The sequence below is a fragment of the Hydra vulgaris genome, chromosome 02 (assembly GCF_038396675.1).
Source record: "Hydra vulgaris chromosome 02, alternate assembly HydraT2T_AEP".
NCBI classification, from domain to species: domain Eukaryota; kingdom Metazoa; phylum Cnidaria; class Hydrozoa; order Anthoathecata; family Hydridae; genus Hydra; species Hydra vulgaris.
The window spans coordinates 37,439,443-37,452,951 of NC_088921.1; the positions used below are offsets into that span (position 1 = coordinate 37,439,443).

General features: G+C 30.2%; 1 long non-coding RNA gene across 1 annotated transcript; it reads left to right on the forward strand.

Annotated features, from left to right (window-relative positions):
• Positions 1-8,071: 8,071 nt before the first annotated feature.
• LOC136076507 (uncharacterized) lies at positions 8,072-9,169 on the forward strand. The gene is made up of 2 exons (XR_010636326.1): positions 8,072-8,211; positions 8,620-9,169. It is a non-coding gene; the product is annotated as an uncharacterized LOC136076507 (long non-coding RNA).
• Positions 9,170-13,509: the final 4,340 nt, after the last annotated feature.

Sequence of the window (13,509 nt, forward strand, 5' to 3'; positions counted from 1 at the left end):
GTTGAATGTAAGCAATGAACTATTTTAAGTTATTTTATACACAAGGTTAAAACAATTTTAAAACGTGCACTATGCCATCAAACGTTGCATATATTGGTTTTTGAGGTTTGATAATTAGCACCATCTGCATGAGCATGAGTTTTTTTACTAATAGGAACTAAATGTATAACTTGTGTAATAAATGAAAGCAATGAACTAATATTCGCTACTTTATACGGCAAGTTTTAATTAAAAACGAAAAAAAAAACACAAAAAAACCGAAGTATTTGAAAGGTCTTATTTTAATTGAGGCAAGTTTGGGCAAATGATTTTTATTTTTTCTGCTTTCATATATACCTATTAATGGGAAAATATTAAAACTACGATGGAATCTAGTGGAATCGTTTAGTTTTTAAACTAAACTCATAATTAAACTAATTTAAAAAAAATCAATTTATGACACATTTTTGAGATCTCAGTAATGAAAAACTAAAAACTAAATTTATTGTCAAAAATGTTGTTAGTAGTTGCCAAACATCTTAAACATATGACTTCAAATTAAATTTTGAACTGTTTTTACCCATGTCAATCTTAAAAGAGTGACACTAGAAAGCGAGATTTTTTTGAACGAGTTTTCCGATAAATAAAATAAAATAAATAAGTCTCGGAAAAAGACGTATAAATTGGTGAAATCTTGAAAATTGTTCACAAAAAAGTTAATTATTGACTTTTAGTGGTATTTAGTAACATAATAATTAAATTAATTAATTTCCAGCAATACTTTTTTTATGGGGGGTTTTTTGCCGTTTTTTATGGATTTTGACTCACTGTGCGTTGTTGAGCTTTTATTTCCTCCAACTTTTATTATAATTTTTCGCCAACTTTTTTAATATTACAGTGTGCGCATGCGTGAAGTCGCTTTCCGCGCGGAAAGTTTAAAAAAAGCTGAATGGGAGAATAGCCTTAAATCAAAAGCTTGCTTTTTTGTTTTTAATTTTTGTTATTTAAAATGCAAAACAAAACAATATCTTTCTTTTTAAAAAAATCTTCTTTTTCCAAAAATGTTTTACTTTGTATTTTAGAAAAATCGAAAAAAATTAAATTAAAAAAATATATAGTGTCCTTGGTAGGAATGAAACTAGTTCCTAGTAGAAATTTTAAAAGCAGAAAAAAGTTAGTAGGAAGTTCCTTGCAATTTTAGAATAAACTAAAAATCTTTCTGAGAGGAAAATTGTGCAAAATATTTTTTTAATTTACTCTTTTTGAAGTTTTGATGTCAACCAGATTATATACTAAAGTTACGCCAGACGTTTTAAAATTCTTATTAGGTAAATATTCTATCCAGCGTGTTTAATTTCCTTTATTTCTGGGAAATCTATAAATTTTTAAAATCGTTTCTCAATCGTTTGACTTCTATAATGATACATAACTCATACATAACTCAAAAATTTGATCCTTTTTATATTTTATATACTTTATATATAATATTCAATAATATTTTATATCATAATATACATTTAAAAATTATAAATGTTAAAATTTTTAATATGATACGCTCTCTCCCAACTACGCGGGTGTGTAGCGGAACTCAAGTCAAAAATAGTTATCTATTTTGGGTGAGTTAGTTGGTCATCCATAAATGATGTTAGTGTTTTTTCTTAATTTTTCGACTCCCCTCCCCCCTTTGTCAAACTGTCAATAGGTAGTGAATGCTATCGACGAATTGAAACAATAGGTAGTGAATGATATCGACGCTCTAAAAGGATATCGTATTCTTGAGGTACAATCAAATTTGTTGCGTCAACTTCATTTTCATCTAACCATTCAGCAGTTTCCAAACTCTTCTGCAAGGCAATGAGTGCCAAATTCTGTCTGACGCTTGGCAGCGATACGAACAGGTTGGATCCTTTTGATTAGAGGGAGTGTTATAGCTGAAGAACGGATAGAGGTGTGCTTTTTCAACATAGCTTGAGAGGCAAAGTAGATATTGCACTTTTTACATATTCTATCAGCTAGGCAGACTGAATTGATGGACAAAACGCATCATACGGCAAAATTGGAAATCCTTTGGCAGTACGAGGAAGAATACTTTCAATGTTTGATACGATGAGCATAAAGACGGATGATGGAAACAATTCTTTTGCTCCTTCTGAGACATCTACTGCTTTGAGCCCGTCTCTCGTTTGGTTGACAGGGACAGGTGGCGGAAGAAATCTTGCTATAATTAGAATAAAGTAAGAGCTTCTAAGAGTCCGACAACAAGAACGGTTTTCACATTTCACAATTTGAGTAAAATATTGACTTGTACGAAGATGATTGGCAATCCAACGTTGATCTTGTAATAAAAGACTTCTTGATCTAGCTCTAATTTGTCTGGATCAATATACTCTGCAATGGTTGGATAACCGTCAACTTGTAGATCAGACCAAATATCAGCCAAAGACTGTCCAGCAAAACCAAAGTTCTGTTTTTATAAATTTTCATCTACTGTCCTCCTGATTTAAAATGATATGTTGGTTAATATAGGTTAAAATTATATTAATATTTTTACAAATTAACTTTTGTTAATGTAATTACCTTGAGAATTAAGATGAGTTCCGTTATGTTCGAGCGGAAGAATCACCCCAGATAGTTCTTTACTTAGAGGTGCCATTCAGGCCGCAGTGCATTCAACATTCGCTCAGCTCTGTTAAATGCACTGCGGCCTGGAGCGTTCGTCATGATGAAAAGAGCGTCAAGGTTATTCTTCAAGAAATGGTGAATCCTGATTTCAATTACTTTCTGGTATATGAGATTTTTGTTGGGTCGACGCCATCGACGCTGAACACAACGATAGGCTTAACCATATTAGTTTGAGGATCTCTGGTAATAGAGTCGAATTCTTTAATATCTAAGAGCCGCTGAAAGTCTAATCCATGAGCGAAGGCGGTCGAGGATGCGTATTTTCCTGATCAAACAGCAATGTAGGTAGGTCTAGAATAAGTAACAGCATCTGCTTTTCCGAGACCATCTTTTTTGATCGTAATTCCAGCGTATACAGATAGTATAAGCTTGTGTTTAGCAGCCACAACCCAGTCGTGGTCAGGGAGAGTTACCCGGTACTCCAAATGCATCAACAACGGCACCTATTTTTTGGCTGCTGTGATTCATTTTGGCACTCTAGCCTTGTCGTCTTGGCTAATAAAACACATTTCATCTGGCCCTAAAGTAGAACAAACTTCTTCCACATATTTTATAGTTGAACTGCAAAAGAGTCCGTCAACATGTTTTAAATGAGATTCATTCTGAGGACTGATCAATCTAACAGGGACTGTTTTGACGTGCCTTTTGCCATCTAATGTTCCCTAACTTCTCGGATGTAGACGAGTAAAGAGGGCGTTCTTGCTGATTGCAAATCCAATTTTGTTTATCTCGGATGTCAATTCGTCGAGAGTTTTAATGCTCTAAATAATAAAGAAATATATTTGGATATAATTAACTTTTTTACAGAAAATGGGATTTATTTCGTAAATTATATTCAAATCAAATATTGAAATTAGTTGTTTACATTTCAAGGATATTTACAATAGTGCAAATACTAATTAAGAGTAAAATTCTAACAAATACTGACCGACGTCTTTCTTCAGCGGACGAACCATGGAGAGCAATATCCATAATCGCCTTCAAAAGAAGAGGTTGATCTACTTCTAATGACGGTCGACCGTCATTAGAAGTAGATCAACCTCATTAGTTTTTCTTTGACTTCTGGATGCTCTAAGCAGATTTCCTCCATTCTAGCTTTTTTCAGCTCTCTAGTTTTCTTCTATTGAGCTTGATCATAACTTTTTTGGACAGTTTTTTACATTCTTTTTCAAATTATTCTCTTCAGCTTCAGCAATGAACCCACTTCTCTTTTTAGTCTTCAGCCCAGCAACTTCACAATTTAAAGCTGCAATCTCAGAATTGAGTCGATCTTGAGCCACTGTTCTTGCATTTTTTTGATTTTTCGTGTTCAACAAACTCAAAGTTAATGCACTTTGTTGATCATCAATAACAGATCGCTCATTGGTGGGCTCAAAAAACAGTGATGAACTCTTGTCAAATTCAAGTAGATTATACGTAGGGGCAGACTGTTTTGAAGTACTGGCCCAAAATGATAATTGCTCTTAAACTACATTGCCTTTTCATTAAATAAATTGATTAAATACATTACTCTTGATTCAAGATCCTTATGCACCAGTTTCTCTTCTTTTTATGAATTACATATACTATGAACTTCTTTCTGGATATTAGCCTTTTTTTTATCGGGATGAGCATTTCCATACGAGACCATCAATAAGTTAAGTAATGCGGTTTTATCCATGTTTTAATATTGATTTATTAGTATTGTGTACATCACAATCAGAATAAGATTTTGCTCATCGTTAGCGCAAGCTTTTTAAAAGAGTTTCTTCAACCCGCTAGGGAGAAATTAGCGTTTCGAATTTTCAATAGACTTAATGTGTTTGCGTTGCATCACGTTTTACAATCAACTAAGGAGCAGTTAGAGTTCCGTATTTGAAATAACGTCAATTTAATTTCAAAAAATGACAAATTTATGAGTTTACTTTGAACCACATTATATAATCCGCTCGGGAGCAAATAACGTCTGTGAATTTTATATACAAAGAGTTAATATTTCTAACATAATTTGATTCGCAGTCAAATGGTAATATATTAATAAAACGATAGTAATTATTTAATGTCTCTGGAAAACATATTATATTAATTTATAATATTATATTATAAATAATTTAATAAAATATCAAATTCCCCGCAGTCAATATTAATTTCCCCACAAACAAAACATCATTTCTATACCATTTAGTAGATGTAAATACCGTTAAAATCTGCTCATTAAAACTTAAAAAATAATTTAGATTGACATCATTTTAGCCTCAAAACCTCCTCCCCATTGTCAATTAGTGTCAAACTTTCCAGCACTCCCTCTCCCCCCCCCCCCATATATTTACTGACATCATTTATGGATGACCCTTTGTAGGATGTCTAAGGTGGTTTTTTTCATGAAATTTGGCAGGTGGCAAAAAAAAAAGATTTTTGCTGATGTCTGAATACATTATAAAATGGTCTCAACATTCCTTCAATGCATATCTGATGGACAAACAGTAAGAAAGTTTTAAGCAACAATAAATTCATTATAAACGAAACTTTACAAAAGAAATTTTCGTGGAGAATTAAAGTTAAACTAGTAATCAAAAATATCTATGTTAATACTATTTTCTGAAAAAAATTACACAGCAAATCATTTTCATATCACATACTCTTAAAAATAATAAAAAAAGCGTGGCACAAAAATTGCACGAAGAAAATAATTCGTTAAGGTCGGATTTACTCGCACCTTAATAAACACCTTTCACCATTTTTAAAAAAAAAAATGATGAAAGGTGTTTATTTAGGTACACCTTTCACCATTTTTCAAAACCCGTAAAAAACATGGGTTTTTCAGAGAAGCATTTCATTGTTCTGATTGAAGTATTTCCGTAACATAATCAACTTGGCTTAGCTACAATTTTGAATAAGTTTTCGAAAAGCCTCATTTTGACTACTTGCTGGGTTGCCGAGAGCCGTTACGCCGTCGGAGACAGCAACCCTAATTGGAGCCCTTATTTATCAAAAATTCCCTATATTATAGATGAAAGACCTTTTTTTTAGGTACCTTCTTTTCATTTGGTGCCCCTTTGATATCTGCCGCCCGGGACAAACTGTCTTATCCCCCCCCCCCTCCCTCCTTCCTCTTGGCTGCACTTACTACTTGTAATCACCATATTTTGTTTAAATTATTTTTCTATTTTGCATGATAAAAGAAACTTTTATGCATAAATAGTTTTTGCATGAAAAGAAATGTATATAACAAATAGAAAGGGAACAAAAAAACTGAGCTGACAGTAGCAATTGCTACACTTGCTTCAGCATACGCTCCTGTTGTTTTTAAAAGTTGCTTTTATAAATATCATTTACTATTGTTAGCTTTTTAAAAAGTTTATTTTGTTTCAAAAAAAAAAATATATAGAGACAAAAAAACTTTCTTATTAATTTAAAAATTTAATTTAATAATAAAGTTAAAACTCAATCCCCGCAGTATAATTACATCTTGTATTAGATTTACAGTCAACTCTCAGTATCTCGAACATTAAGAGGACCTGAAAAGATCTAGATATCAAGAGTTCAAGATATCAAGACAAGGGTTGAAAATAAGTTTAAACGCCCAATTTTCATTAAAAAAACAAGTTATTTTTCTGACAAAAATCATTTACAACAACAACTATAACTGTTGGAAAAAATCAGTTATCTGATATTGCTTCAAGTTATCCACCTTTTCCGTCTTCATTAACTCCTCAAGTTTTAATGCTAGAGATTGTATTTCATTTCCGTAGTTTGAGCTGTTTTGCAAAGCATTTTGAATCGTTTCAAAACCATTTTCTAAATAAATATCAGATGGGCGTGGCGGGGCTTCGACGTCGCAACCTTCTTTAAAGCTATCTTTAACTTCATTTTCGTTCTTTTCAAAATTAGGGTCTCAAATCTGAGCAATGATTTTAGCATCAGTAGCAAGTGAATTGGTGCTTACTACATTGTAATCTAAACCAATGTAAGATTCCGCTGAGAAATCTTCTTGTACGGCACTAGGATCTAACTCTCGCAAACAATCAAGATTTTTGGTCAAAGATTCAAAAGAATGATCATCAGCTTCTTCAACACTCTTGTTTGCTTTGCTTACCAGCTTTTTTAAAGCAGTTGATAACAGCCCCCTTAAATACAGTATTCCATAAAGAAACAAGATTTTTCATTGCTTGATGTGTAGAAATTTTTTGGTAGGGATTCGTTAATATCGATAGCCTTGGTACACAAACGCACAATTTGTGACAATAGTGAGCTTTAAGACTTCGTATTACGCCTTTATTCATGTGTTGAAGGACAGATGGAATTAGGGGAAAGAAATATCAGGTTGATGTTGCTTAGCCCTTCAATGTGCGGATATTCAGAACAGTTATCCACTTGAGTGCTACTATTCTGTCTTGAGCACTAAAAGATGAGTCAAGCTTATTTATCCGTTCTGCAAAAAGTTTTCTGGTCATCCGACTGTTTAGCTAATTTTTATATGCGCAAGGAAGTCGTTTAATGTGCTTAAAACATTGTGGGTTTTAAAATTTTCCAGTAACAAACATAGGTAATTTTACTCCCGTTGCACTCCCTACTGCCATGTCTGTTAGTTTGACTTTTTTATAAGAAAAATACTTTTCAGAAATTCAATTCATAAAAAAAATTGTATATAAAAATTGATTTTTTAAAAACTTCATGGCAATACTATTGGAAAATTGGATTTTTAAAAAGTTTATTGTTATTAAAACATTTCTTTAAAAATTGCTGAAAAAATGTCAAAAAGTTTGAAATAACGTGAGAAAATTGCCCTGTGTACCAAAATTTTGTTCGAGATACCAAAAAGTTTAAGGAATAAGGTTCAAGATATCGAAAGGATTTTAGCCTAAATAAGTACGTCATGTCTATTGGACCGCAAAAAGTTCGAGATCATCTCGATCTTTTTGCGGTCCAATAGACATGACGTACTTATTTAGGCTAAAATCCCTAGGGAGTTTTGTCACGTGACATTTTATCGCGGAAAAAAATCGTTAATGTATTTTTGAAAAACTTCGTCCAAAAAACGCCAGAAATGATTTTATGTAGGTGTTGAAGAATAAAAACCCACCCATGAAATCAAATAGTATATACGTACATGTAGATGTTTTTTTTTTTAGAAAAGGTTGTACTACAATAATTTGTTTGGGGACGACGTTTTGGTTTAGAATTGATAAAGTTATTTAGTTTTAAATCTTTCAGTTTTGTTAAAATACAAGTAAGTTAAAATAACTCTTTCGTCCCCACGTAAAAACAAATTCTTCAACTATTTATTTATTAAGTGAATAAGTTTTTCTTTTTTTTTTTGTAGTCTTATAGGGTGGGTTTTTTGTTTTCTAAGTAAAGATTATTATAATTTCCCCCGTCTTTAGATATTTGGTAAATTTGCCGTTTCTTCTTTTACTTGACTGAAGATTTTTGCACACGTTGAATTCAATATTTTATATAGCTGAGATTTTATTATAAATTTTTACTAAAGGTATTCTAAAGTGAGTTTGTTTTGTGTTGTTAATGTGGTTTTTGCTAACCATTTGGTAATTGAATCACAGCAGTTTATCAGTAAGTCTTATTTGTAACTTACAATTTTCTTTTTATACAATTTACTTAGACTAAGTAAATTGTATAAAAAGAAAATTGTAAGTTACAAATACGACTTACTGATATATATATATATATATATATATATATATATACATATATATATATATATATATATATATATATATATAATATATATATATATATATATATATATATATATATATATATGTACACACATATATATATATATATAATATATATATATATACATATATATATATATATATATATATATATATATATATATATATATATATATATATATATATATATATATATATATAATAAGTAAAAGACTTAAAATAATATATTTATATGTTTATATATTTTTTCGAATTGATGACTGGAAAATCTTTATTTATTTAGATAAAATGATAAATGAAAGTATTTATGATTGGTATTTGGCTTTAAAAGATACATCTTATGATGCAATATATTGTAGATATTGTGTGGATTTTAAAGTTGAACTGTTCTGCTGCAAGAAAGTTTTAGCCAAAAAGATAAATAGATTAGTTGACACCATCAGAAAATTAAAGAAACAACGAAAAAATAAAAAATTAGCATTGTTATTAGGTAAAGCGTTTTTTCCACCTGTGGCAAATTTTTCTGATAATACAGTAAATGCATCCGAAATTCTTAAAGAAACAATACTGATAAGCGAAAACAAAATGCTTAAAAAAGAAAATAAAATTTTAAAAAGGAAAATGGAATCTATGATGGATTTACAAATGGATTATTTTACACATCTAAAAGATTTTGAAGATATGTCAAACAATCTAAAAATACTTATTTCAAAAAACTCTCTAATAGAAGCTGAATTAAACTTTATTAAAAAGTGTTATTGTGAAAAAGAAGAAAAGCTTAATAATATCGAAAACAAATTAGAGCTATTAAAGTCAAAAAAAGAATCATTTAATGTTAGAAATTTGAATAAAAAAATAAAATATCGTGATACTCAGCTGGAAATAAAAAAGAATTAAATAAATTCGTTAAAAATTGAAGAAAAAAAAATAATATTGCAATTAAAAAATAAAATAACAGATATTAATTCAATTCTTGAAAACTCAGACATAAACATTTCTGAATTTAAAAACGAAAAAATAAAGCTGCAAAAAAAAGTGAGTAATTTAAAAGTTATTTTGCAAAATAAAACCAACTATATTAATGACAACAATATGAAAGATGTTATAAGTTTAGAGAAGGAAGTTGTTTCGTTATATAGTAAGACAAACATTTTAAAAGAGGAGAATCTAGAACTTCAAAAATTGGTTTCTTTGCTGGATGATGACGAAGTAATAACATTTGAAGATGGCAGATACAGTGATGACATTCGAGAAACAATAATGAAACTTCTTTCAATGAACGTGAGTATGAATAGTGTCAACGAAGTCATAAAAGTAGTTTTAAACAAACTAGCCAAAAAGAACATATCTAGACTGCCATCAGCCGCTGTAAAATGTAGGTTAATGCAGGAAGCTTCAATTTTAGGTCAATTTCAAGTTGCGGAAGCAATGCTTGAAAATAATTTGATAAATAAAAACTCTAATATAGGCAATTGTTTGCATGGTGATGGTACTCAGAAATACCATAATCATTATCAAAACTTTCAAATTACTACAACTAGTGGGAAAACTTTATCTTTTGGTCTGTCAGAAGTGGTTGGCAAAGATGCAGCAACTGTTTTGCAAAACTTTACTAATATAGTAGATGACATTTGTGACGTTGTTAGCAACTCAGCTACTGAAAAAGAAATTAATTTTGCTAAACTAATAACATCAATAAAATCAACAATGTCTGATCTTTCTTCAGTTAATCCTCTTTTTAACTCACAGTTAAAAACATTAAGGGAAAAACTTTTGCCTATTGCAATTAGTAACTAGGATTTTCTTTCCTCAAACGTCAAAGACAATATGAAGGACATGAGTAATTTTTTCTGTAAACTTCATTTGCTTGCTAATTTTGCTTCTGAAACTGATAAAGTTTTAAATTCTTTTGAAAAAATTCTGCTTCAAAATGATTTTGAAACTGTTTTTGCTTTTAGTGGTAAAGAATGTGGTGCTGTACGGTTAGTTCGTACTACATGTAAGGCATTTCATTCAAGGGGTAGTGAGGAAGCTGGTGTTGCATCATGGTTTAATTCTTTTCTTTCCTCTGGTAACGATAAATCTTATTTTGTTCCATTTATTGGAAATCGATTTAATATTTTGTATTACAATGCAGCTGCCCCTTACTATCATAAGGATTCTATAACAGAATTTCTTAATGCTTGGCCTAACCCTAATAATTTATTAAAAGCAATTAAGGAAGATATCACAAATCTTGTATTGATTGCTGAAGTCCGTGCATTAGGTATTATTGACAAACTACTTACTGGTCCAATGTGGAGAATTATCGAATCACTTGATAGTATATTATTTTTAAACCCCTACCTACTTCGCTTGAAAGTTAGACTTTCATCTCTTTGTATCGATGCATCATCTTTATTGTTTGCTAATGGAAAAATTTTTGAGGATACCAATCTTCTTCATCAAGATGTGGTTTACACCAAGCTGTTTGAATGCACTCAAAATGATGAGTTTGATTCTTTAACTGTTCAATCACTTGAAATTATTCCACTCAACTCTTGTTATTTTGGAACGTCAGTGTGCTGATCAATTACCAGGTGGTAAATATTGGAATCCATCTAATTCTGTTTCTGAAGCTGCTTCTAATGTCCCTGTCACTAATAAAGCATCAGAAAGCGACTTTGCCATTTTGGATTTAATGGTTCGCACAAAACCCAATGCAAATGTTCAAACTATCCAGGCTTTGACAATGTGGTCTCAGAACCAAACATTAGAATGGCTTAATAGTAAATCAGATGAAGAAAGAAAACAATTGCTTGAATATTCAAGAACTAAAGTAACATTAATGAAAAGCAAATATGATGAAAGAAAAGAAGCTCTTAAAAAAGATAAAGCTATGCACCATCTAGCAAAGCAAGAAGAAAAAAATCGAGAAGAAATTAAACTACAACATAAAAAGGTTGCAGCTTGTAATGATTTGATAAATTTAAATGTAAGGGCATGGATATCATTAGAGGAAGCAGAGAAAACAGTTTCTAATATAGAAGAGCCATTGAAATCAAAAGTACTCCTTGCTCAACTTAATTTTTATCGCATAATCTTATGTGTTGAATGTGACAAAAAACATTTTTGTAAAACAAAAGTAGAAGGAAGCAAAAGAATAAACTTGTCTTCAGAGGAATTATATCAAAATCTTCTTATTGTTATTCAAGCAAATTTAACACCAAACAAACAATCTTTAAGTAATAATATAAGTAATAATTTAAAGCCTCGTACAATACGTGATGCAGCTGTTGAAAACAAAAAAAAAGAATTAATGGAAAAAATTCAGGATGCAAGACTAAACAAACTAATAGAGCAACAAAAAAAGCACTCCTTATCAAAATTTATTAACAATCCATCTGATTTTGTAGGTTTTTCTATACAACATCGTGTTAGAGAAGAAGATGCTCTTAAAGTATCTTGGGAAGGTGCGCAAGTGGTTCAAATTGATCAATTAAACGGTAGAAGAACTACATACCTTGTTAAGCATGATAACGAACCTGAAGAAGTATGGTCATTTCCTTTATTGATTGATTTTGAAAAAGGTGATCTTATTCTTTGTAGCTAGGGTTGCGAGGTAATTTTATTTAATGTAAATTTAGAATTATGTTACAGTATATATTAATCTTATTTCTTTTATTGTTATGTTCCAATAGTTTGTTTTTACTGCATTTGAGTTCAGTGGTTTTTATCTTTACAAATAGTATGTATCATATCTGATATGTTTATCTGTACTAATTTTGTTTATTTGTTGTTGTTTATTTGCAGCTTAACTGCACATTTTTATTATTAAAAAAAAAAAAAAAAAAGCTTATGCAAAAATACTATTACTTTTACATTAACTGCCTATCAAGTAAAGGAAAGAATCCAGAAATGGAGGGCTAACCTTAGGCAACATGACAGCTCACGGATGGAGTGCAAAGTCCTATGGCTTACCTTCTCGTTGGTGCACTTCGTTAAGTAAGTTAGACAGTTTTGTCTAATTTATGAACGGAATAGCCAAGGCAAATTATGTATAAAATTGTTTGTTAACAATACACACACAGCCTACTCTGAAGTTTGAATTGAAATTCGATAATTAAAATATTTTTTCTGAGTTCAAATAATTTGCAACATATAGTCAAATTTGGGTACATTAATAGTACGATAATTTATTTCAAAGACAAAACGATTTAAAACATCTATTAAAAAGTTTAAGACAAATAGATAGATAAGATAATCCGTATAAGTATTTCCATGTGTCTGTTAATCTATGTAATCTCAATTTCTTAATACAAGAGGGGGCTAATAAAAGTGGATGGGGGGTTTAGTCAAGATTTAATGAACCGGGGAGGGGAGGGTCAGAATTTACACTGAAAGTTTTATTACTTATCAGTAACTAGTATGTATTTTTTGATTTTTAAAGCTGATTTTCACTGATTTTTTTTTAGTTTTTAGATATAATTTTTTTGTTAAAACAAGTAAAAATTAATAAACGGGAGGGGGTCTTAATAAGCTTAGTGTGGGTGGCAAAGTTTCCCAAAAATAATAAACGCCCCCCCCCTCTTGAGTTAAGGACTTGAGAGTACACAATCAAATAAAGCCAAACACAATGAAATAAAACAATTCAACGAGTTTTTCATTCATTGTTTTCAAAATTTTTAAAAAGTTAAAAACCCTAACCCCATTAAAAAATATAACATTTTTTATATTATGTTAGGTGCTGAAAACAATAAATTAGTCGAATCAGTAGACTATAAGTGGTTAAATCTTTTTTTGAATCTATAACAATACTGAAATTATTAACAAGTCTTTGACTAATTTCTTTTTTTGTTTGTGTAAAAATAAATTTTAGATTTATTTTTATTTTGTACGTATTTTGACGTTTTCGGCGTGTTTTATTTTGGTCCACGTTGTTCAATTGATAATTTATTAAAGAAAAATAAAATTAATTTAAGTTAATATTTATCATCAAAGTTTTGTTACGCTCAACGTATTATAAATTAAAACATTTGAAAATTTATTTTGTGTCAAAAAGGTTTAAAACATATTCAAGCATATTATACAGTTATTTGACTACTTCATGGTACGTCTGCGTTAACCCCCCAAAAAATTCTACTTATGAATTGTTCAAATAATTTAGATTTACAATTTATTTTCTAATAAAATT